The sequence below is a fragment of the Ranitomeya imitator genome, chromosome 3 (genome assembly GCF_032444005.1).
Source record: "Ranitomeya imitator isolate aRanImi1 chromosome 3, aRanImi1.pri, whole genome shotgun sequence".
NCBI classification, from domain to species: domain Eukaryota; kingdom Metazoa; phylum Chordata; class Amphibia; order Anura; family Dendrobatidae; genus Ranitomeya; species Ranitomeya imitator.
In genome coordinates this window covers 803652508-803675293 of record NC_091284.1, presented here as the reverse complement: position 1 = coordinate 803675293, position 22786 = coordinate 803652508, and the positions used below count along the sequence as shown (strand labels likewise).

The 22786-nt window shown below is 44.9% G+C and overlaps 19 non-coding genes across 19 annotated transcripts; all 19 read right to left on the bottom strand.

Moving 5' to 3' along the window:
* Positions 1 to 129: 129 nt before the first annotated feature.
* Positions 130 to 322, bottom strand: LOC138673295 (U2 spliceosomal RNA). Its single transcript, XR_011319948.1, has one exon. It is a non-coding gene; the product is annotated as a U2 spliceosomal RNA (small nuclear RNA).
* A 975-nt stretch (positions 323 to 1297) lies between these two features.
* On the bottom strand, positions 1298 to 1490 carry LOC138673294 (U2 spliceosomal RNA). Its single transcript, XR_011319947.1, has one exon. It is a non-coding gene; the product is annotated as a U2 spliceosomal RNA (small nuclear RNA).
* A 977-nt stretch (positions 1491 to 2467) lies between these two features.
* LOC138673293 (U2 spliceosomal RNA) lies at positions 2468 to 2660 on the bottom strand. The gene has a single exon (XR_011319946.1). It is a non-coding gene; the product is annotated as a U2 spliceosomal RNA (small nuclear RNA).
* Positions 2661 to 3637: 977 nt separating this feature from the next.
* On the bottom strand, positions 3638 to 3830 carry LOC138673292 (U2 spliceosomal RNA). Its single transcript, XR_011319945.1, has one exon. It is a non-coding gene; the product is annotated as a U2 spliceosomal RNA (small nuclear RNA).
* A 977-nt stretch (positions 3831 to 4807) lies between these two features.
* On the bottom strand, positions 4808 to 5000 carry LOC138673291 (U2 spliceosomal RNA). The gene has a single exon (XR_011319944.1). It is a non-coding gene; the product is annotated as a U2 spliceosomal RNA (small nuclear RNA).
* A 977-nt stretch (positions 5001 to 5977) lies between these two features.
* LOC138673290 (U2 spliceosomal RNA) lies at positions 5978 to 6170 on the bottom strand. Its single transcript, XR_011319943.1, has one exon. It is a non-coding gene; the product is annotated as a U2 spliceosomal RNA (small nuclear RNA).
* A 977-nt stretch (positions 6171 to 7147) lies between these two features.
* Positions 7148 to 7340, bottom strand: LOC138673289 (U2 spliceosomal RNA). The gene has a single exon (XR_011319942.1). It is a non-coding gene; the product is annotated as a U2 spliceosomal RNA (small nuclear RNA).
* Positions 7341 to 8321: 981 nt separating this feature from the next.
* On the bottom strand, positions 8322 to 8514 carry LOC138673288 (U2 spliceosomal RNA). The gene has a single exon (XR_011319941.1). It is a non-coding gene; the product is annotated as a U2 spliceosomal RNA (small nuclear RNA).
* A 977-nt stretch (positions 8515 to 9491) lies between these two features.
* LOC138673287 (U2 spliceosomal RNA) lies at positions 9492 to 9684 on the bottom strand. The gene has a single exon (XR_011319940.1). It is a non-coding gene; the product is annotated as a U2 spliceosomal RNA (small nuclear RNA).
* A 977-nt stretch (positions 9685 to 10661) lies between these two features.
* Positions 10662 to 10854, bottom strand: LOC138673286 (U2 spliceosomal RNA). The gene has a single exon (XR_011319939.1). It is a non-coding gene; the product is annotated as a U2 spliceosomal RNA (small nuclear RNA).
* A 977-nt stretch (positions 10855 to 11831) lies between these two features.
* Positions 11832 to 12024, bottom strand: LOC138673285 (U2 spliceosomal RNA). Its single transcript, XR_011319938.1, has one exon. It is a non-coding gene; the product is annotated as a U2 spliceosomal RNA (small nuclear RNA).
* Positions 12025 to 13001: 977 nt separating this feature from the next.
* Positions 13002 to 13194, bottom strand: LOC138673284 (U2 spliceosomal RNA). Its single transcript, XR_011319937.1, has one exon. It is a non-coding gene; the product is annotated as a U2 spliceosomal RNA (small nuclear RNA).
* A 977-nt stretch (positions 13195 to 14171) lies between these two features.
* On the bottom strand, positions 14172 to 14364 carry LOC138673283 (U2 spliceosomal RNA). Its single transcript, XR_011319936.1, has one exon. It is a non-coding gene; the product is annotated as a U2 spliceosomal RNA (small nuclear RNA).
* Positions 14365 to 15341: 977 nt separating this feature from the next.
* LOC138673282 (U2 spliceosomal RNA) lies at positions 15342 to 15534 on the bottom strand. The gene has a single exon (XR_011319935.1). It is a non-coding gene; the product is annotated as a U2 spliceosomal RNA (small nuclear RNA).
* Positions 15535 to 16511: 977 nt separating this feature from the next.
* On the bottom strand, positions 16512 to 16704 carry LOC138673281 (U2 spliceosomal RNA). Its single transcript, XR_011319934.1, has one exon. It is a non-coding gene; the product is annotated as a U2 spliceosomal RNA (small nuclear RNA).
* Positions 16705 to 17681: 977 nt separating this feature from the next.
* LOC138673280 (U2 spliceosomal RNA) lies at positions 17682 to 17874 on the bottom strand. Its single transcript, XR_011319933.1, has one exon. It is a non-coding gene; the product is annotated as a U2 spliceosomal RNA (small nuclear RNA).
* Positions 17875 to 18851: 977 nt separating this feature from the next.
* LOC138673279 (U2 spliceosomal RNA) lies at positions 18852 to 19044 on the bottom strand. The gene has a single exon (XR_011319932.1). It is a non-coding gene; the product is annotated as a U2 spliceosomal RNA (small nuclear RNA).
* Positions 19045 to 20021: 977 nt separating this feature from the next.
* LOC138673278 (U2 spliceosomal RNA) lies at positions 20022 to 20214 on the bottom strand. Its single transcript, XR_011319931.1, has one exon. It is a non-coding gene; the product is annotated as a U2 spliceosomal RNA (small nuclear RNA).
* Positions 20215 to 21191: 977 nt separating this feature from the next.
* Positions 21192 to 21391, bottom strand: LOC138673299 (U2 spliceosomal RNA). The gene has a single exon (XR_011319951.1). It is a non-coding gene; the product is annotated as a U2 spliceosomal RNA (small nuclear RNA).
* Between the last annotated feature and the right edge of the window lie 1395 nt (positions 21392 to 22786).

Sequence of the window (22786 nt, the reverse complement as noted above, 5' to 3'; positions counted from 1 at the left end):
TGGCAGCCAGCGCGGCATGTGAAATGTGCTTCCTTAACAACCCTGAAATAAATTCCCATCTAGGGTTCCAAGACAACTTGCTGTGCTGACTAATTTCCATTCAATCTGTTTTTAGAAACCGGATCAGAGAAGGAGTGCACTGTTCCCGGAGAGACTGCAATAGCGGGTCAATGCGTGGAGTGGACTGAGCAAGCTCCATTTCCAGCTCCCTGTTCCAAAAAGCCATTTAATATATGGTCCCCACATGGGGGACGTATCAGATATTAAACTGATAAGAACAGATACTACACTTGATCTTAGCCATAGGAGGCCGAGAAGCGATGGCCTGAAATGGTTGGCCATTTCAGACGCACCCAGGCCTACAACCGACACCCATTGTGGAGACCGAGCCAAAGATTGCCGCAAGGAAGACATTTTCAGAACTCTGGATGCATTCTCAATGACAGTTCGGGTGTGCTTGGGTTTTGGTCGGTTGTTTGGCTGTGTGTGTCTGTGTGTGCTCGTTGAAGCTGCGCCCAACGCGTTTGAATCTGCATAACTCTGCCCACTTTGACACACCCACCATCCCCATTGTGACTGCAGGTGAAGGTTCCGTGCTAAGATTCTATCGACTGCAGGCAGCGCACCTGGTTGGTCAAAAGCATTAGAATACTCCTCACACAGGTGTATCTACAAGACACAAGACTAGCAGATTCGAGATCAGCACAGACACCAGTTTTCCTTTTTTTCAAATACCTATCATACACCGCATTTCAAAGTCGGTGGTCCACAAGAGGTAAACAATGTCTTCCAAAAGAATTCATGATCGGTGGTCACAAATGTGGTATGTATGGCAGAACTACTCATTGGATGCTTCAATTTAAATACCAAGTGCTGACAGCAGGCAGGGGCCTAATTCTGTAGATGGCACAGTATATTTGCTACACTGTAAGAAAGGCCTAATTCAGGCCTACATCTTAACACACCTGTGGCAGCAACCAGGAAAGACTGAAAATTGATTGCCTGATTGATTGATTGATTGCCTATTGAATGCAATGCAATGCTTGACATACATACATACATACATACATACATACATACATACATACATACATACATACATACAGAGGTGAAAGCAAGGCACACAAAATGTTGCAATTAGGCAAGTGAAATCGAGCAGCATGCTACATTTGGCAGCCAGCGGCATGTGAAATGTGCTTCCTTAACAACCCTGAAATAAATTCCCATCTAGGGTTCCAAGACAACTTGCTGTGCTGACTAATTTCCATTCAATCTGTTTTTAGAAACCGGATCAGAGAAGGAGTGCACTGTTCCCGGAGAGACTGCAATAGCGGGTCAATGCGTGGAGTGGACTGAGCAAGCTCCATTTCCAGCTCCCTGTTCCAAAAAGCCATTTAATATATGGTCCCCACATGGGGGACGTATCAGATATTAAACTGATAAGAACAGATACTACACTTGATCTTAGCCATAGGAGGCCGAGAAGCGATGGCCTGAAATGGTTGGCCATTTCAGACGCACCCAGGCCTACAACCGACACCCATTGTGGAGACCGAGCCAAAGATTGCCGCAAGGAAGACATTTTCAGAAACTCTGGATGCATTCTCAATGACAGTTCGGGTGTGCTTGGGTTTTGGTCGGTTGTTTGGCTGTGTGTGTCTGTGTGTGCTCGTTGAAGCTGCGCCCAACGCGTTTTGAATCTGCATAACTCTGCCCACTTTGACACACCCACCATCCCCATTGTGACTGCAGGTGAAGGTTCCGTGCTAAGATTCTATCGACTGCAGGCAGCGCACCTGGTTGGTCAAAAGCATTAGAATACTCCTCACACAGGTGTATCTACAAGACACAAGACTAGCAGATTCGAGATCAGCACAGACACCAGTTTTCCTTTTTTTCAAATACCTATCATACACCGCATTTCAAAGTCGGTGGTCCACAAGAGGTAAACAATGTCTTCCAAAAGAATTCATGATCGGTGGTCACAAATGTGGTATGTATGGCAGAACTACTCATTGGATGCTTCAATTTAAATACCAAGTGCTGACAGCAGGCAGGGGCCTAATTCTGTAGATGGCACAGTATATTTGCTACACTGTAAGAAAGGCCTAATTCAGGCCTACATCTTAACACACCTGTGGCAGCAACCAGGAAAGACTGAAAATTGATTGCCTGATTGATTGATTGATTGCCTATTGAATGCAATGCAATGCTTGACATACATACATACATACATACATACATACATACATACATACATACATACATACATACAGAGGTGAAAGCAAGGCACACAAAATGTTGCAATTAGGCAAGTGAAATCGAGCAGCATGCTACATTTGGCAGCCAGCGGCATGTGAAATGTGCTTCCTTAACAACCCTGAAATAAATTCCCATCTAGGGTTCCAAGACAACTTGCTGTGCTGACTAATTTCCATTCAATCTGTTTTTAGAAACCGGATCAGAGAAGGAGTGCACTGTTCCCGGAGAGACTGCAATAGCGGGTCAATGCGTGGAGTGGACTGAGCAAGCTCCATTTCCAGCTCCCTGTTCCAAAAAGCCATTTAATATATGGTCCCCACATGGGGGACGTATCAGATATTAAACTGATAAGAACAGATACTACACTTGATCTTAGCCATAGGAGGCCGAGAAGCGATGGCCTGAAATGGTTGGCCATTTCAGACGCACCCAGGCCTACAACCGACACCCATTGTGGAGACCGAGCCAAAGATTGCCGCAAGGAAGACATTTTCAGAAACTCTGGATGCATTCTCAATGACAGTTCGGGTGTGCTTGGGTTTTGGTCGGTTGTTTGGCTGTGTGTGTCTGTGTGTGCTCGTTGAAGCTGCGCCCAACGCGTTTTGAATCTGCATAACTCTGCCCACTTTGACACACCCACCATCCCCATTGTGACTGCAGGTGAAGGTTCCGTGCTAAGATTCTATCGACTGCAGGCAGCGCACCTGGTTGGTCAAAAGCATTAGAATACTCCTCACACAGGTGTATCTACAAGACACAAGACTAGCAGATTCGAGATCAGCACAGACACCAGTTTTCCTTTTTTTCAAATACCTATCATACACCGCATTTCAAAGTCGGTGGTCCACAAGAGGTAAACAATGTCTTCCAAAAGAATTCATGATCGGTGGTCACAAATGTGGTATGTATGGCAGAACTACTCATTGGATGCTTCAATTTAAATACCAAGTGCTGACAGCAGGCAGGGGCCTAATTCTGTAGATGGCACAGTATATTTGCTACACTGTAAGAAAGGCCTAATTCAGGCCTACATCTTAACACACCTGTGGCAGCAACCAGGAAAGACTGAAAATTGATTGCCTGATTGATTGATTGATTGCCTATTGAATGCAATGCAATGCTTGACATACATACATACATACATACATACATACATACATACATACATACATACATACATACAGAGGTGAAAGCAAGGCACACAAAATGTTGCAATTAGGCAAGTGAAATCGAGCAGCATGCTACATTTGGCAGCCAGCGGCATGTGAAATGTGCTTCCTTAACAACCCTGAAATAAATTCCCATCTAGGGTTCCAAGACAACTTGCTGTGCTGACTAATTTCCATTCAATCTGTTTTTAGAAACCGGATCAGAGAAGGAGTGCACTGTTCCCGGAGAGACTGCAATAGCGGGTCAATGCGTGGAGTGGACTGAGCAAGCTCCATTTCCAGCTCCCTGTTCCAAAAAGCCATTTAATATATGGTCCCCACATGGGGGACGTATCAGATATTAAACTGATAAGAACAGATACTACACTTGATCTTAGCCATAGGAGGCCGAGAAGCGATGGCCTGAAATGGTTGGCCATTTCAGACGCACCCAGGCCTACAACCGACACCCATTGTGGAGACCGAGCCAAAGATTGCCGCAAGGAAGACATTTTCAGAAACTCTGGATGCATTCTCAATGACAGTTCGGGTGTGCTTGGGTTTTGGTCGGTTGTTTGGCTGTGTGTGTCTGTGTGTGCTCGTTGAAGCTGCGCCCAACGCGTTTTGAATCTGCATAACTCTGCCCACTTTGACACACCCACCATCCCCATTGTGACTGCAGGTGAAGGTTCCGTGCTAAGATTCTATCGACTGCAGGCAGCGCACCTGGTTGGTCAAAAGCATTAGAATACTCCTCACACAGGTGTATCTACAAGACACAAGACTAGCAGATTCGAGATCAGCACAGACACCAGTTTTCCTTTTTTTCAAATACCTATCATACACCGCATTTCAAAGTCGGTGGTCCACAAGAGGTAAACAATGTCTTCCAAAAGAATTCATGATCGGTGGTCACAAATGTGGTATGTATGGCAGAACTACTCATTGGATGCTTCAATTTAAATACCAAGTGCTGACAGCAGGCAGGGGCCTAATTCTGTAGATGGCACAGTATATTTGCTACACTGTAAGAAAGGCCTAATTCAGGCCTACATCTTAACACACCTGTGGCAGCAACCAGGAAAGACTGAAAATTGATTGCCTGATTGATTGATTGATTGCCTATTGAATGCAATGCAATGCTTGACATACATACATACATACATACATACATACATACATACATACATACATACATACATACAGAGGTGAAAGCAAGGCACACAAAATGTTGCAATTAGGCAAGTGAAATCGAGCAGCATGCTACATTTGGCAGCCAGCGGCATGTGAAATGTGCTTCCTTAACAACCCTGAAATAAATTCCCATCTAGGGTTCCAAGACAACTTGCTGTGCTGACTAATTTCCATTCAATCTGTTTTTAGAAACCGGATCAGAGAAGGAGTGCACTGTTCCCGGAGAGACTGCAATAGCGGGTCAATGCGTGGAGTGGACTGAGCAAGCTCCATTTCCAGCTCCCTGTTCCAAAAAGCCATTTAATATATGGTCCCCACATGGGGGACGTATCAGATATTAAACTGATAAGAACAGATACTACACTTGATCTTAGCCATAGGAGGCCGAGAAGCGATGGCCTGAAATGGTTGGCCATTTCAGACGCACCCAGGCCTACAACCGACACCCATTGTGGAGACCGAGCCAAAGATTGCCGCAAGGAAGACATTTTCAGAAACTCTGGATGCATTCTCAATGACAGTTCGGGTGTGCTTGGGTTTTGGTCGGTTGTTTGGCTGTGTGTGTCTGTGTGTGCTCGTTGAAGCTGCGCCCAACGCGTTTTGAATCTGCATAACTCTGCCCACTTTGACACACCCACCATCCCCATTGTGACTGCAGGTGAAGGTTCCGTGCTAAGATTCTATCGACTGCAGGCAGCGCACCTGGTTGGTCAAAAGCATTAGAATACTCCTCACACAGGTGTATCTACAAGACACAAGACTAGCAGATTCGAGATCAGCACAGACACCAGTTTTCCTTTTTTTCAAATACCTATCATACACCGCATTTCAAAGTCGGTGGTCCACAAGAGGTAAACAATGTCTTCCAAAAGAATTCATGATCGGTGGTCACAAATGTGGTATGTATGGCAGAACTACTCATTGGATGCTTCAATTTAAATACCAAGTGCTGACAGCAGGCAGGGGCCTAATTCTGTAGATGGCACAGTATATTTGCTACACTGTAAGAAAGGCCTAATTCAGGCCTACATCTTAACACACCTGTGGCAGCAACCAGGAAAGACTGAAAATTGATTGCCTGATTGATTGATTGATTGCCTATTGAATGCAATGCAATGCTTGACATACATACATACATACATACATACATACATACATACATACATACATACATACATACAGAGGTGAAAGCAAGGCACACAAAATGTTGCAATTAGGCAAGTGAAATCGAGCAGCATGCTACATTTGGCAGCCAGCGGCATGTGAAATGTGCTTCCTTAACAACCCTGAAATAAATTCCCATCTAGGGTTCCAAGACAACTTGCTGTGCTGACTAATTTCCATTCAATCTGTTTTTAGAAACCGGATCAGAGAAGGAGTGCACTGTTCCCGGAGAGACTGCAATAGCGGGTCAATGCGTGGAGTGGACTGAGCAAGCTCCATTTCCAGCTCCCTGTTCCAAAAAGCCATTTAATATATGGTCCCCACATGGGGGACGTATCAGATATTAAACTGATAAGAACAGATACTACACTTGATCTTAGCCATAGGAGGCCGAGAAGCGATGGCCTGAAATGGTTGGCCATTTCAGACGCACCCAGGCCTACAACCGACACCCATTGTGGAGACCGAGCCAAAGATTGCCGCAAGGAAGACATTTTCAGAAACTCTGGATGCATTCTCAATGACAGTTCGGGTGTGCTTGGGTTTTGGTCGGTTGTTTGGCTGTGTGTGTCTGTGTGTGCTCGTTGAAGCTGCGCCCAACGCGTTTTGAATCTGCATAACTCTGCCCACTTTGACACACCCACCATCCCCATTGTGACTGCAGGTGAAGGTTCCGTGCTAAGATTCTATCGACTGCAGGCAGCGCACCTGGTTGGTCAAAAGCATTAGAATACTCCTCACACAGGTGTATCTACAAGACACAAGACTAGCAGATTCGAGATCAGCACAGACACCAGTTTTCCTTTTTTTCAAATACCTATCATACACCGCATTTCAAAGTCGGTGGTCCACAAGAGGTAAACAATGTCTTCCAAAAGAATTCATGATCGGTGGTCACAAATGTGGTATGTATGGCAGAACTACTCATTGGATGCTTCAATTTAAATACCAAGTGCTGACAGCAGGCAGGGGCCTAATTCTGTAGATGGCACAGTATATTTGCTACACTGTAAGAAAGGCCTAATTCAGGCCTACATCTTAACACACCTGTGGCAGCAACCAGGAAAGACTGAAAATTGATTGCCTGATTGATTGATTGATTGCCTATTGAATGCAATGCAATGCTTGACATACATACATACATACATACATACATACATACATACATACATACATACATACATACAGAGGTGAAAGCAAGGCACACAAAATGTTGCAATTAGGCAAGTGAAATCGAGCAGCATGCTACATTTGGCAGCCAGCGGCATGTGAAATGTGCTTCCTTAACAACCCTGAAATAAATTCCCATCTAGGGTTCCAAGACAACTTGCTGTGCTGACTAATTTCCATTCAATCTGTTTTTAGAAACCGGATCAGAGAAGGAGTGCACTGTTCCCGGAGAGACTGCAATAGCGGGTCAATGCGTGGAGTGGACTGAGCAAGCTCCATTTCCAGCTCCCTGTTCCAAAAAGCCATTTAATATATGGTCCCCACATGGGGGACGTATCAGATATTAAACTGATAAGAACAGATACTACACTTGATCTTAGCCATAGGAGGCCGAGAAGCGATGGCCTGAAATGGTTGGCCATTTCAGACGCACCCAGGCCTACAACCGACACCCATTGTGGAGACCGAGCCAAAGATTGCCGCAAGGAAGACATTTTCAGAAACTCTGGATGCATTCTCAATGACAGTTCGGGTGTGCTTGGGTTTTGGTCGGTTGTTTGGCTGTGTGTGTCTGTGTGTGCTCGTTGAAGCTGCGCCCAACGCGTTTTGAATCTGCATAACTCTGCCCACTTTGACACACCCACCATCCCCATTGTGACTGCAGGTGAAGGTTCCGTGCTAAGATTCTATCGACTGCAGGCAGCGCACCTGGTTGGTCAAAAGCATTAGAATACTCCTCACACAGGTGTATCTACAAGACACAAGACTAGCAGATTCGAGATCAGCACAGACACCAGTTTTCCTTTTTTTCAAATACCTATCATACACCGCATTTCAAAGTCGGTGGTCCACAAGAGGTAAACAATGTCTTCCAAAAGAATTCATGATCGGTGGTCACAAATGTGGTATGTATGGCAGAACTACTCATTGGATGCTTCAATTTAAATACCAAGTGCTGACAGCAGGCAGGGGCCTAATTCTGTAGATGGCACAGTATATTTGCTACACTGTAAGAAAGGCCTAATTCAGGCCTACATCTTAACACACCTGTGGCAGCAACCAGGAAAGACTGAAAATTGATTGCCTGATTGATTGATTGATTGCCTATTGAATGCAATGCAATGCTTGACATACATACATACATACATACATACATACATACATACATACATACATACATACATACATACAGAGGTGAAAGCAAGGCACACAAAATGTTGCAATTAGGCAAGTGAAATCGAGCAGCATGCTACATTTGGCAGCCAGCGGCATGTGAAATGTGCTTCCTTAACAACCCTGAAATAAATTCCCATCTAGGGTTCCAAGACAACTTGCTGTGCTGACTAATTTCCATTCAATCTGTTTTTAGAAACCGGATCAGAGAAGGAGTGCACTGTTCCCGGAGAGACTGCAATAGCGGGTCAATGCGTGGAGTGGACTGAGCAAGCTCCATTTCCAGCTCCCTGTTCCAAAAAGCCATTTAATATATGGTCCCCACATGGGGGACGTATCAGATATTAAACTGATAAGAACAGATACTACACTTGATCTTAGCCATAGGAGGCCGAGAAGCGATGGCCTGAAATGGTTGGCCATTTCAGACGCACCCAGGCCTACAACCGACACCCATTGTGGAGACCGAGCCAAAGATTGCCGCAAGGAAGACATTTTCAGAAACTCTGGATGCATTCTCAATGACAGTTCGGGTGTGCTTGGGTTTTGGTCGGTTGTTTGGCTGTGTGTGTCTGTGTGTGCTCGTTGAAGCTGCGCCCAACGCGTTTTGAATCTGCATAACTCTGCCCACTTTGACACACCCACCATCCCCATTGTGACTGCAGGTGAAGGTTCCGTGCTAAGATTCTATCGACTGCAGGCAGCGCACCTGGTTGGTCAAAAGCATTAGAATACTCCTCACACAGGTGTATCTACAAGACACAAGACTAGCAGATTCGAGATCAGCACAGACACCAGTTTTCCTTTTTTTCAAATACCTATCATACACCGCATTTCAAAGTCGGTGGTCCACAAGAGGTAAACAATGTCTTCCAAAAGAATTCATGATCGGTGGTCACAAATGTGGTATGTATGGCAGAACTACTCATTGGATGCTTCAATTTAAATACCAAGTGCTGACAGCAGGCAGGGGCCTAATTCTGTAGATGGCACAGTATATTTGCTACACTGTAAGAAAGGCCTAATTCAGGCCTACATCTTAACACACCTGTGGCAGCAACCAGGAAAGACTGAAAATTGATTGCCTGATTGATTGATTGATTGCCTATTGAATGCAATGCAATGCTTGACATACATACATACATACATACATACATACATACATACATACATACATACATACATACAGAGGTGAAAGCAAGGCACACAAAATGTTGCAATTAGGCAAGTGAAATCGAGCAGCATGCTACATTTGGCAGCCAGCGGCATGTGAAATGTGCTTCCTTAACAACCCTGAAATAAATTCCCATCTAGGGTTCCAAGACAACTTGCTGTGCTGACTAATTTCCATTCAATCTGTTTTTAGAAACCGGATCAGAGAAGGAGTGCACTGTTCCCGGAGAGACTGCAATAGCGGGTCAATGCGTGGAGTGGACTGAGCAAGCTCCATTTCCAGCTCCCTGTTCCAAAAAGCCATTTAATATATGGTCCCCACATGGGGGACGTATCAGATATTAAACTGATAAGAACAGATACTACACTTGATCTTAGCCATAGGAGGCCGAGAAGCGATGGCCTGAAATGGTTGGCCATTTCAGACGCACCCAGGCCTACAACCGACACCCATTGTGGAGACCGAGCCAAAGATTGCCGCAAGGAAGACATTTTCAGAAACTCTGGATGCATTCTCAATGACAGTTCGGGTGTGCTTGGGTTTTGGTCGGTTGTTTGGCTGTGTGTGTCTGTGTGTGCTCGTTGAAGCTGCGCCCAACGCGTTTTGAATCTGCATAACTCTGCCCACTTTGACACACCCACCATCCCCATTGTGACTGCAGGTGAAGGTTCCGTGCTAAGATTCTATCGACTGCAGGCAGCGCACCTGGTTGGTCAAAAGCATTAGAATACTCCTCACACAGGTGTATCTACAAGACACAAGACTAGCAGATTCGAGATCAGCACAGACACCAGTTTTCCTTTTTTTCAAATACCTATCATACACCGCATTTCAAAGTCGGTGGTCCACAAGAGGTAAACAATGTCTTCCAAAAGAATTCATGATCGGTGGTCACAAATGTGGTATGTATGGCAGAACTACTCATTGGATGCTTCAATTTAAATACCAAGTGCTGACAGCAGGCAGGGGCCTAATTCTGTAGATGGCACAGTATATTTGCTACACTGTAAGAAAGGCCTAATTCAGGCCTACATCTTAACACACCTGTGGCAGCAACCAGGAAAGACTGAAAATTGATTGCCTGATTGATTGATTGATTGCCTATTGAATGCAATGCAATGCTTGACATACATACATACATACATACATACATACATACATACATACATACATACATACATACAGAGGTGAAAGCAAGGCACACAAAATGTTGCAATTAGGCAAGTGAAATCGAGCAGCATGCTACATTTGGCAGCCAGCGGCATGTGAAATGTGCTTCCTTAACAACCCTGAAATAAATTCCCATCTAGGGTTCCAAGACAACTTGCTGTGCTGACTAATTTCCATTCAATCTGTTTTTAGAAACCGGATCAGAGAAGGAGTGCACTGTTCCCGGAGAGACTGCAATAGCGGGTCAATGCGTGGAGTGGACTGAGCAAGCTCCATTTCCAGCTCCCTGTTCCAAAAAGCCATTTAATATATGGTCCCCACATGGGGGACGTATCAGATATTAAACTGATAAGAACAGATACTACACTTGATCTTAGCCATAGGAGGCCGAGAAGCGATGGCCTGAAATGGTTGGCCATTTCAGACGCACCCAGGCCTACAACCGACACCCATTGTGGAGACCGAGCCAAAGATTGCCGCAAGGAAGACATTTTCAGAAACTCTGGATGCATTCTCAATGACAGTTCGGGTGTGCTTGGGTTTTGGTCGGTTGTTTGGCTGTGTGTGTCTGTGTGTGCTCGTTGAAGCTGCGCCCAACGCGTTTTGAATCTGCATAACTCTGCCCACTTTGACACACCCACCATCCCCATTGTGACTGCAGGTGAAGGTTCCGTGCTAAGATTCTATCGACTGCAGGCAGCGCACCTGGTTGGTCAAAAGCATTAGAATACTCCTCACACAGGTGTATCTACAAGACACAAGACTAGCAGATTCGAGATCAGCACAGACACCAGTTTTCCTTTTTTTCAAATACCTATCATACACCGCATTTCAAAGTCGGTGGTCCACAAGAGGTAAACAATGTCTTCCAAAAGAATTCATGATCGGTGGTCACAAATGTGGTATGTATGGCAGAACTACTCATTGGATGCTTCAATTTAAATACCAAGTGCTGACAGCAGGCAGGGGCCTAATTCTGTAGATGGCACAGTATATTTGCTACACTGTAAGAAAGGCCTAATTCAGGCCTACATCTTAACACACCTGTGGCAGCAACCAGGAAAGACTGAAAATTGATTGCCTGATTGATTGATTGATTGCCTATTGAATGCAATGCAATGCTTGACATACATACATACATACATACATACATACATACATACATACATACATACATACATACAGAGGTGAAAGCAAGGCACACAAAATGTTGCAATTAGGCAAGTGAAATCGAGCAGCATGCTACATTTGGCAGCCAGCGGCATGTGAAATGTGCTTCCTTAACAACCCTGAAATAAATTCCCATCTAGGGTTCCAAGACAACTTGCTGTGCTGACTAATTTCCATTCAATCTGTTTTTAGAAACCGGATCAGAGAAGGAGTGCACTGTTCCCGGAGAGACTGCAATAGCGGGTCAATGCGTGGAGTGGACTGAGCAAGCTCCATTTCCAGCTCCCTGTTCCAAAAAGCCATTTAATATATGGTCCCCACATGGGGGACGTATCAGATATTAAACTGATAAGAACAGATACTACACTTGATCTTAGCCATAGGAGGCCGAGAAGCGATGGCCTGAAATGGTTGGCCATTTCAGACGCACCCAGGCCTACAACCGACACCCATTGTGGAGACCGAGCCAAAGATTGCCGCAAGGAAGACATTTTCAGAAACTCTGGATGCATTCTCAATGACAGTTCGGGTGTGCTTGGGTTTTGGTCGGTTGTTTGGCTGTGTGTGTCTGTGTGTGCTCGTTGAAGCTGCGCCCAACGCGTTTTGAATCTGCATAACTCTGCCCACTTTGACACACCCACCATCCCCATTGTGACTGCAGGTGAAGGTTCCGTGCTAAGATTCTATCGACTGCAGGCAGCGCACCTGGTTGGTCAAAAGCATTAGAATACTCCTCACACAGGTGTATCTACAAGACACAAGACTAGCAGATTCGAGATCAGCACAGACACCAGTTTTCCTTTTTTTCAAATACCTATCATACACCGCATTTCAAAGTCGGTGGTCCACAAGAGGTAAACAATGTCTTCCAAAAGAATTCATGATCGGTGGTCACAAATGTGGTATGTATGGCAGAACTACTCATTGGATGCTTCAATTTAAATACCAAGTGCTGACAGCAGGCAGGGGCCTAATTCTGTAGATGGCACAGTATATTTGCTACACTGTAAGAAAGGCCTAATTCAGGCCTACATCTTAACACACCTGTGGCAGCAACCAGGAAAGACTGAAAATTGATTGCCTGATTGATTGATTGATTGCCTATTGAATGCAATGCAATGCTTGACATACATACATACATACATACATACATACATACATACATACATACATACATACATACAGAGGTGAAAGCAAGGCACACAAAATGTTGCAATTAGGCAAGTGAAATCGAGCAGCATGCTACATTTGGCAGCCAGCGGCATGTGAAATGTGCTTCCTTAACAACCCTGAAATAAATTCCCATCTAGGGTTCCAAGACAACTTGCTGTGCTGACTAATTTCCATTCAATCTGTTTTTAGAAACCGGATCAGAGAAGGAGTGCACTGTTCCCGGAGAGACTGCAATAGCGGGTCAATGCGTGGAGTGGACTGAGCAAGCTCCATTTCCAGCTCCCTGTTCCAAAAAGCCATTTAATATATGGTCCCCACATGGGGGACGTATCAGATATTAAACTGATAAGAACAGATACTACACTTGATCTTAGCCATAGGAGGCCGAGAAGCGATGGCCTGAAATGGTTGGCCATTTCAGACGCACCCAGGCCTACAACCGACACCCATTGTGGAGACCGAGCCAAAGATTGCCGCAAGGAAGACATTTTCAGAAACTCTGGATGCATTCTCAATGACAGTTCGGGTGTGCTTGGGTTTTGGTCGGTTGTTTGGCTGTGTGTGTCTGTGTGTGCTCGTTGAAGCTGCGCCCAACGCGTTTTGAATCTGCATAACTCTGCCCACTTTGACACACCCACCATCCCCATTGTGACTGCAGGTGAAGGTTCCGTGCTAAGATTCTATCGACTGCAGGCAGCGCACCTGGTTGGTCAAAAGCATTAGAATACTCCTCACACAGGTGTATCTACAAGACACAAGACTAGCAGATTCGAGATCAGCACAGACACCAGTTTTCCTTTTTTTCAAATACCTATCATACACCGCATTTCAAAGTCGGTGGTCCACAAGAGGTAAACAATGTCTTCCAAAAGAATTCATGATCGGTGGTCACAAATGTGGTATGTATGGCAGAACTACTCATTGGATGCTTCAATTTAAATACCAAGTGCTGACAGCAGGCAGGGGCCTAATTCTGTAGATGGCACAGTATATTTGCTACACTGTAAGAAAGGCCTAATTCAGGCCTACATCTTAACACACCTGTGGCAGCAACCAGGAAAGACTGAAAATTGATTGCCTGATTGATTGATTGATTGCCTATTGAATGCAATGCAATGCTTGACATACATACATACATACATACATACATACATACATACATACATACATACATACATACAGAGGTGAAAGCAAGGCACACAAAATGTTGCAATTAGGCAAGTGAAATCGAGCAGCATGCTACATTTGGCAGCCAGCGGCATGTGAAATGTGCTTCCTTAACAACCCTGAAATAAATTCCCATCTAGGGTTCCAAGACAACTTGCTGTGCTGACTAATTTCCATTCAATCTGTTTTTAGAAACCGGATCAGAGAAGGAGTGCACTGTTCCCGGAGAGACTGCAATAGCGGGTCAATGCGTGGAGTGGACTGAGCAAGCTCCATTTCCAGCTCCCTGTTCCAAAAAGCCATTTAATATATGGTCCCCACATGGGGGACGTATCAGATATTAAACTGATAAGAACAGATACTACACTTGATCTTAGCCATAGGAGGCCGAGAAGCGATGGCCTGAAATGGTTGGCCATTTCAGACGCACCCAGGCCTACAACCGACACCCATTGTGGAGACCGAGCCAAAGATTGCCGCAAGGAAGACATTTTCAGAAACTCTGGATGCATTCTCAATGACAGTTCGGGTGTGCTTGGGTTTTGGTCGGTTGTTTGGCTGTGTGTGTCTGTGTGTGCTCGTTGAAGCTGCGCCCAACGCGTTTTGAATCTGCATAACTCTGCCCACTTTGACACACCCACCATCCCCATTGTGACTGCAGGTGAAGGTTCCGTGCTAAGATTCTATCGACTGCAGGCAGCGCACCTGGTTGGTCAAAAGCATTAGAATACTCCTCACACAGGTGTATCTACAAGACACAAGACTAGCAGATTCGAGATCAGCACAGACACCAGTTTTCCTTTTTTTCAAATACCTATCATACACCGCATTTCAAAGTCGGTGGTCCACAAGAGGTAAACAATGTCTTCCAAAAGAATTCATGATCGGTGGTCACAAATGTGGTATGTATGGCAGAACTACTCATTGGATGCTTCAATTTAAATACCAAGTGCTGACAGCAGGCAGGGGCCTAATTCTGTAGATGGCACAGTATATTTGCTACACTGTAAGAAAGGCCTAATTCAGGCCTACATCTTAACACACCTGTGGCAGCAACCAGGAAAGACTGAAAATTGATTGCCTGATTGATTGATTGATTGCCTATTGAATGCAATGCAATGCTTGACATACATACATACATACATACATACATACATACATACATACATACATACATACATACAGAGGTGAAAGCAAGGCACACAAAATGTTGCAATTAGGCAAGTGAAATCGAGCAGCATGCTACATTTGGCAGCCAGCGGCATGTGAAATGTGCTTCCTTAACAACCCTGAAATAAATTCCCATCTAGGGTTCCAAGACAACTTGCTGTGCTGACTAATTTCCATTCAATCTGTTTTTAGAAACCGGATCAGAGAAGGAGTGCACTGTTCCCGGAGAGACTGCAATAGCGGGTCAATGCGTGGAGTGGACTGAGCAAGCTCCATTTCCAGCTCCCTGTTCCAAAAAGCCATTTAATATATGGTCCCCACATGGGGGACGTATCAGATATTAAACTGATAAGAACAGATACTACACTTGATCTTAGCCATAGGAGGCCGAGAAGCGATGGCCTGAAATGGTTGGCCATTTCAGACGCACCCAGGCCTACAACCGACACCCATTGTGGAGACCGAGCCAAAGATTGCCGCAAGGAAGACATTTTCAGAAACTCTGGATGCATTCTCAATGACAGTTCGGGTGTGCTTGGGTTTTGGTCGGTTGTTTGGCTGTGTGTGTCTGTGTGTGCTCGTTGAAGCTGCGCCCAACGCGTTTTGAATCTGCATAACTCTGCCCACTTTGACACACCCACCATCCCCATTGTGACTGCAGGTGAAGGTTCCGTGCTAAGATTCTATCGACTGCAGGCAGCGCACCTGGTTGGTCAAAAGCATTAGAATACTCCTCACACAGGTGTATCTACAAGACACAAGACTAGCAGATTCGAGATCAGCACAGACACCAGTTTTCCTTTTTTTCAAATACCTATCATACACCGCATTTCAAAGTCGGTGGTCCACAAGAGGTAAACAATGTCTTCCAAAAGAATTCATGATCGGTGGTCACAAATGTGGTATGTATGGCAGAACTACTCATTGGATGCTTCAATTTAAATACCAAGTGCTGACAGCAGGCAGGGGCCTAATTCTGTAGATGGCACAGTATATTTGCTACACTGTAAGAAAGGCCTAATTCAGGCCTACATCTTAACACACCTGTGGCAGCAACCAGGAAAGACTGAAAATTGATTGCCTGATTGATTGATTGATTGCCTATTGAATGCAATGCAATGCTTGACATACATACATACATACATACATACATACATACATACATACATACATACATACATACAGAGGTGAAAGCAAGGCACACAAAATGTTGCAATTAGGCAAGTGAAATCGAGCAGCATGCTACATTTGGCAGCCAGCGGCATGTGAAATGTGCTTCCTTAACAACCCTGAAATAAATTCCCATCTAGGGTTCCAAGACAACTTGCTGTGCTGACTAATTTCCATTCAATCTGTTTTTAGAAACCGGATCAGAGAAGGAGTGCACTGTTCCCGGAGAGACTGCAATAGCGGGTCAATGCGTGGAGTGGACTGAGCAAGCTCCATTTCCAGCTCCCTGTTCCAAAAAGCCATTTAATATATGGTCCCCACATGGGGGACGTATCAGATATTAAACTGATAAGAACAGATACTACACTTGATCTTAGCCATAGGAGGCCGAGAAGCGATGGCCTGAAATGGTTGGCCATTTCAGACGCACCCAGGCCTACAACCGACACCCATTGTGGAGACCGAGCCAAAGATTGCCGCAAGGAAGACATTTTCAGAAACTCTGGATGCATTCTCAATGACAGTTCGGGTGTGCTTGGGTTTTGGTCGGTTGTTTGGCTGTGTGTGTCTGTGTGTGCTCGTTGAAGCTGCGCCCAACGCGTTTTGAATCTGCATAACTCTGCCCACTTTGACACACCCACCATCCCCATTGTGACTGCAGGTGAAGGTTCCGTGCTAAGATTCTATCGACTGCAGGCAGCGCACCTGGTTGGTCAAAAGCATTAGAATACTCCTCACACAGGTGTATCTACAAGACACAAGACTAGCAGATTCGAGATCAGCACAGACACCAGTTTTCCTTTTTTTCAAATACCTATCATACACCGCATTTCAAAGTCGGTGGTCCACAAGAGGTAAACAATGTCTTCCAAAAGAATTCATGATCGGTGGTCACAAATGTGGTATGTATGGCAGAACTACTCATTGGATGCTTCAATTTAAATACCAAGTGCTGACAGCAGGCAGGGGCCTAATTCTGTAGATGGCACAGTATATTTGCTACACTGTAAGAAAGGCCTAATTCAGGCCTACATCTTAACACACCTGTGGCAGCAACCAGGAAAGACTGAAAATTGATTGCCTGATTGATTGATTGATTGCCTATTGAATGCAATGCAATGCTTGACATACATACATACATACATACATACATACATACATACATACATACATACATACATACAGAGGTGAAAGCAAGGCACACAAAATGTTGCAATTAGGCAAGTGAAATCGAGCAGCATGCTACATTTGGCAGCCAGCGGCATGTGAAATGTGCTTCCTTAACAACCCTGAAATAAATTCCCATCTAGGGTTCCAAGACAACTTGCTGTGCTGACTAATTTCCATTCAATCTGTTTTTAGAAACCGGATCAGAGAAGGAGTGCACTGTTCCCGGAGAGACTGCAATAGCGGGTCAATGCGTGGAGTGGACTGAGCAAGCTCCATTTCCAGCTCCCTGTTCCAAAAAGCCATTTAATATATGGTCCCCACATGGGGGACGTATCAGATATTAAACTGATAAGAACAGATACTACACTTGATCTTAGCCATAGGAGGCCGAGAAGCGATGGCCTGAAATGGTTGGCCATTTCAGACGCACCCAGGCCTACAACCGACACCCATTGTGGAGACCGAGCCAAAGATTGCCGCAAGGAAGACATTTTCAGAAACTCTGGATGCATTCTCAATGACAGTTCGGGTGTGCTTGGGTTTTGGTCGGTTGTTTGGCTGTGTGTGTCTGTGTGTGCTCGTTGAAGCTGCGCCCAACGCGTTTTGAATCTGCATAACTCTGCCCACTTTGACACACCCACCATCCCCATTGTGACTGCAGGTGAAGGTTCCGTGCTAAGATTCTATCGACTGCAGGCAGCGCACCTGGTTGGTCAAAAGCATTAGAATACTCCTCACACAGGTGTATCTACAAGACACAAGACTAGCAGATTCGAGATCAGCACAGACACCAGTTTTCCTTTTTTTCAAATACCTATCATACACCGCATTTCAAAGTCGGTGGTCCACAAGAGGTAAACAATGTCTTCCAAAAGAATTCATGATCGGTGGTCACAAATGTGGTATGTATGGCAGAACTACTCATTGGATGCTTCAATTTAAATACCAAGTGCTGACAGCAGGCAGGGGCCTAATTCTGTAGATGGCACAGTATATTTGCTACACTGTAAGAAAGGCCTAATTCAGGCCTACATCTTAACACACCTGTGGCAGCAACCAGGAAAGACTGAAAATTGATTGCCTGATTGATTGATTGATTGCCTATTGAATGCAATGCAATGCTTGACATACATACATACATACATACATACATACATACATACATACATACATACATACATACAGAGGTGAAAGCAAGGCACACAAAATGTTGCAATTAGGCAAGTGAAATCGAGCAGCATGCTACATTTGGCAGCCAGCGGCATGTGAAATGTGCTTCCTTAACAACCCTGAAATAAATTCCCATCTAGGGTTCCAAGACAACTTGCTGTGCTGACTAATTTCCATTCAATCTGTTTTTAGAAACCGGATCAGAGAAGGAGTGCACTGTTCCCGGAGAGACTGCAATAGCGGGTCAATGCGTGGAGTGGACTGAGCAAGCTCCATTTCCAGCTCCCTGTTCCAAAAAGCCATTTAATATATGGTCCCCACATGGGGGACGTATCAGATATTAAACTGATAAGAACAGATACTACACTTGATCTTAGCCATAGGAGGCCGAGAAGCGATGGCCTGAAATGGTTGGCCATTTCAGACGCACCCAGGCCTACAACCGACACCCATTGTGGAGACCGAGCCAAAGATTGCCGCAAGGAAGACATTTTCAGAAACTCTGGATGCATTCTCAATGACAGTTCGGGTGTGCTTGGGTTTTGGTCGGTTGTTTGGCTGTGTGTGTCTGTGTGTGCTCGTTGAAGCTGCGCCCAACGCGTTTTGAATCTGCATAACTCTGCCCACTTTGACACACCCACCATCCCCATTGTGACTGCAGGTGAAGGTTCCGTGCTAAGATTCTATCGACTGCAGGCAGCGCACCTGGTTGGTCAAAAGCATTAGAATACTCCTCACACAGGTGTATCTACAAGACACAAGACTAGCAGATTCGAGATCAGCACAGACACCAGTTTTCCTTTTTTTCAAATACCTATCATACACCGCATTTCAAAGTCGGTGGTCCACAAGAGGTAAACAATGTCTTCCAAAAGAATTCATGATCGGTGGTCACAAATGTGGTATGTATGGCAGAACTACTCATTGGATGCTTCAATTTAAATACCAAGTGCTGACAGCAGGCAGGGGCCTAATTCTGTAGATGGCACAGTATATTTGCTACACTGTAAGAAAGGCCTAATTCAGGCCTACATCTTAACACACCTGTGGCAGCAACCAGGAAAGACTGAAAATTGATTGCCTGATTGATTGATTGATTGCCTATTGAATGCAATGCAATGCTTGACATACATACATACATACATACATACATACATACATACATACATACATACATACATACAGAGGTGAAAGCAAGGCACACAAAATGTTGCAATTAGGCAAGTGAAATCGAGCAGCATGCTACATTTGGCAGCCAGCGGCATGTGAAATGTGCTTCCTTAACAACCCTGAAATAAATTCCCATCTAGGGTTCCAAGACAACTTGCTGTGCTGACTAATTTCCATTCAATCTGTTTTTAGAAACCGGATCAGAGAAGGAGTGCACTGTTCCCGGAGAGACTGCAATAGCGGGTCAATGCGTGGAGTGGACTGAGCAAGCTCCATTTCCAGCTCCCTGTTCCAAAAAGCCATTTAATATATGGTCCCCACATGGGGGACGTATCAGATATTAAACTGATAAGAACAGATACTACACTTGATCTTAGCCATAGGAGGCCGAGAAGCGATGGCCTGAAATGGTTGGCCATTTCAGACGCACCCAGGCCTACAACCGACACCCATTGTGGAGACCGAGCCAAAGATTGCCGCAAGGAAGACATTTTCAGAAACTCTGGATGCATTCTCAATGACAGTTCGGGTGTGCTTGGGTTTTGGTCGGTTGTTTGGCTGTGTGTGTCTGTGTGTGCTCGTTGAAGCTGCGCCCAACGCGTTTTGAATCTGCATAACTCTGCCCACTTTGACACACCCACCATCCCCATTGTGACTGCAGGTGAAGGTTCCGTGCTAAGATTCTATCGACTGCAGGCAGCGCACCTGGTTGGTCAAAAGCATTAGAATACTCCTCACACAGGTGTATCTACAAGACACAAGACTAGCAGATTCGAGATCAGCACAGACACCAGTTTTCCTTTTTTTCAAATACCTATCATACACCGCATTTCAAAGTCGGTGGTCCACAAGAGGTAAACAATGTCTTCCAAAAGAATTCATGATCGGTGGTCACAAATGTGGTATGTATGGCAGAACTACTCATTGGATGCTTCAATTTAAATACCAAGTGCTGACAGCAGGCAGGGGCCTAATTCTGTAGATGGCACAGTATATTTGCTACACTGTAAGAAAGGCCTAATTCAGGCCTACATCTTAACACACCTGTGGCAGCAACCAGGAAAGACTGAAAATTGATTGCCTGATTGATTGATTGATTGCCTATTGAATGCAATGCAATGCTTGACATACATACATACATACATACATACATACATACATACATACATACATACATACATACAGAGGTGAAAGCAAGGCACACAAAATGTTGCAATTAGGCAAGTGAAATCGAGCAGCATGCTACATTTGGCAGCCAGCGGCATGTGAAATGTGCTTCCTTAACAACCCTGAAATAAATTCCCATCTAGGGTTCCAAGACAACTTGCTGTGCTGACTAATTTCCATTCAATCTGTTTTTAGAAACCGGATCAGAGAAGGAGTGCACTGTTCCCGGAGAGACTGCAATAGCGGGTCAATGCGTGGAGTGGACTGAGCAAGCTCCATTTCCAGCTCCCTGTTCCAAAAAGCCATTTAATATATGGTCCCCACATGGGGGACGTATCAGATATTAAACTGATAAGAACAGATACTACACTTGATCTTGAGCAGCAGCGGCGACGACGACGACGGATGTAAAAGAAAGCGTCTATATCTTCTAAAGATGTTTCTAAACTTTTACTTCCATGCCTTCTGTAATGCCAACTTACATTACGGAGACTTCCGTAGCATCACAACATTTTTAATAATATTCAAATATTTGTTAATTTATTCAGAAAATATATTCATCTCTAAAACCTCATCCATTGCTATTTTGCTGCTTCAAATGACGTTCTCTCTCTCTAACTAAAATACACTGTGCTAAGACAGTAATCAACATGTTTGGTTGTCAGCTGCATTGTGGGGCAGTGTGACTTTTTCTACTGATGTTTCACGACATTCACTGTACTAGTACAGCACATGTTGTGTCTCCATCTTTGGTGTGGGATCTGGTACTGACCCAAACAGGGCCGGCTCCAGGTTTTCATTGTCCCTGGGCGAAAGAGTCCCAGTGGGCCCCTTTAACACATACTTTTGGTTTGTTTTGTTAAAATAAATAATCATGTTTTTTGCCCCCAATAAGGTTTGGTTAATTGTGTATTTCGCCGCCGGCAACACACACCGTGCGCCAAATCAAATAATGCGCCGAACACTTTTTTTTTTTGGGGGGGGCCACCTCCTAGCTCTAGTAGTTAGTTAGTTAGATAGGCTACGTTCACATTTGCGTTCTGCCGGGCTGTGTCGGGCGCTGCCGCGGCGACGCATGCGCCATGTACCCCTATATTTAACATGGGGACGCTTGGACATAAGTTGTCTTGCGTTTTGTGATGCATGCGTCTTTTTTGCCGCACACATCAGGGCGTAGAGGACGCATCAAGTTGCATTTTTTGTGCGTTCAAAATCATGCAAAAAAATGACGCATGCGTCACAAAACAATGCGTTTTGCATGCGTTTTGCATGCATTGTGTGTTGCGTCGCCGATGCGTCGCTGACGCAACGCCCAACAACGCAAATGTAGCCTTACACACCCGTAATGTGTATGTGCTTGTGTTGTAAGCAGCGCCCTCTATTGGTATTAGGTACCTGTGTATTTGTGCTTGTGTTGTAAGCAGCGCCCTCTATTGGTATTACGCACCTGTAATGTGTATGTGCTTGTGTTGTAAGCAGCGCCCTCTATTGGTATTACGCACCTGTAAAGTGTATGTGCTTGTGTTGTAAGCAGCGCCCTCTATTGGTATTACGCACCTGTAAAGTGTATGTGCTTGTGTTGTAAGCAGCGCCCTCTATTGGTATTACGCACCTGTAATGTGTATGTGCTTGTGTTGTAAGCAGCGCCCTCTATTGGTATTACGCACCTGTAAAGTGTATGTGCTTGTGTTGTAAGCAGCGCCCTCTATTGGTATTTCGCACCTGTAATGTGTATGTGCTTGTGTTGTAAGCAGCGCCCTCTATTGGTATTGCTACTTTCACACATCAGGTTTTCAGTGTCAGG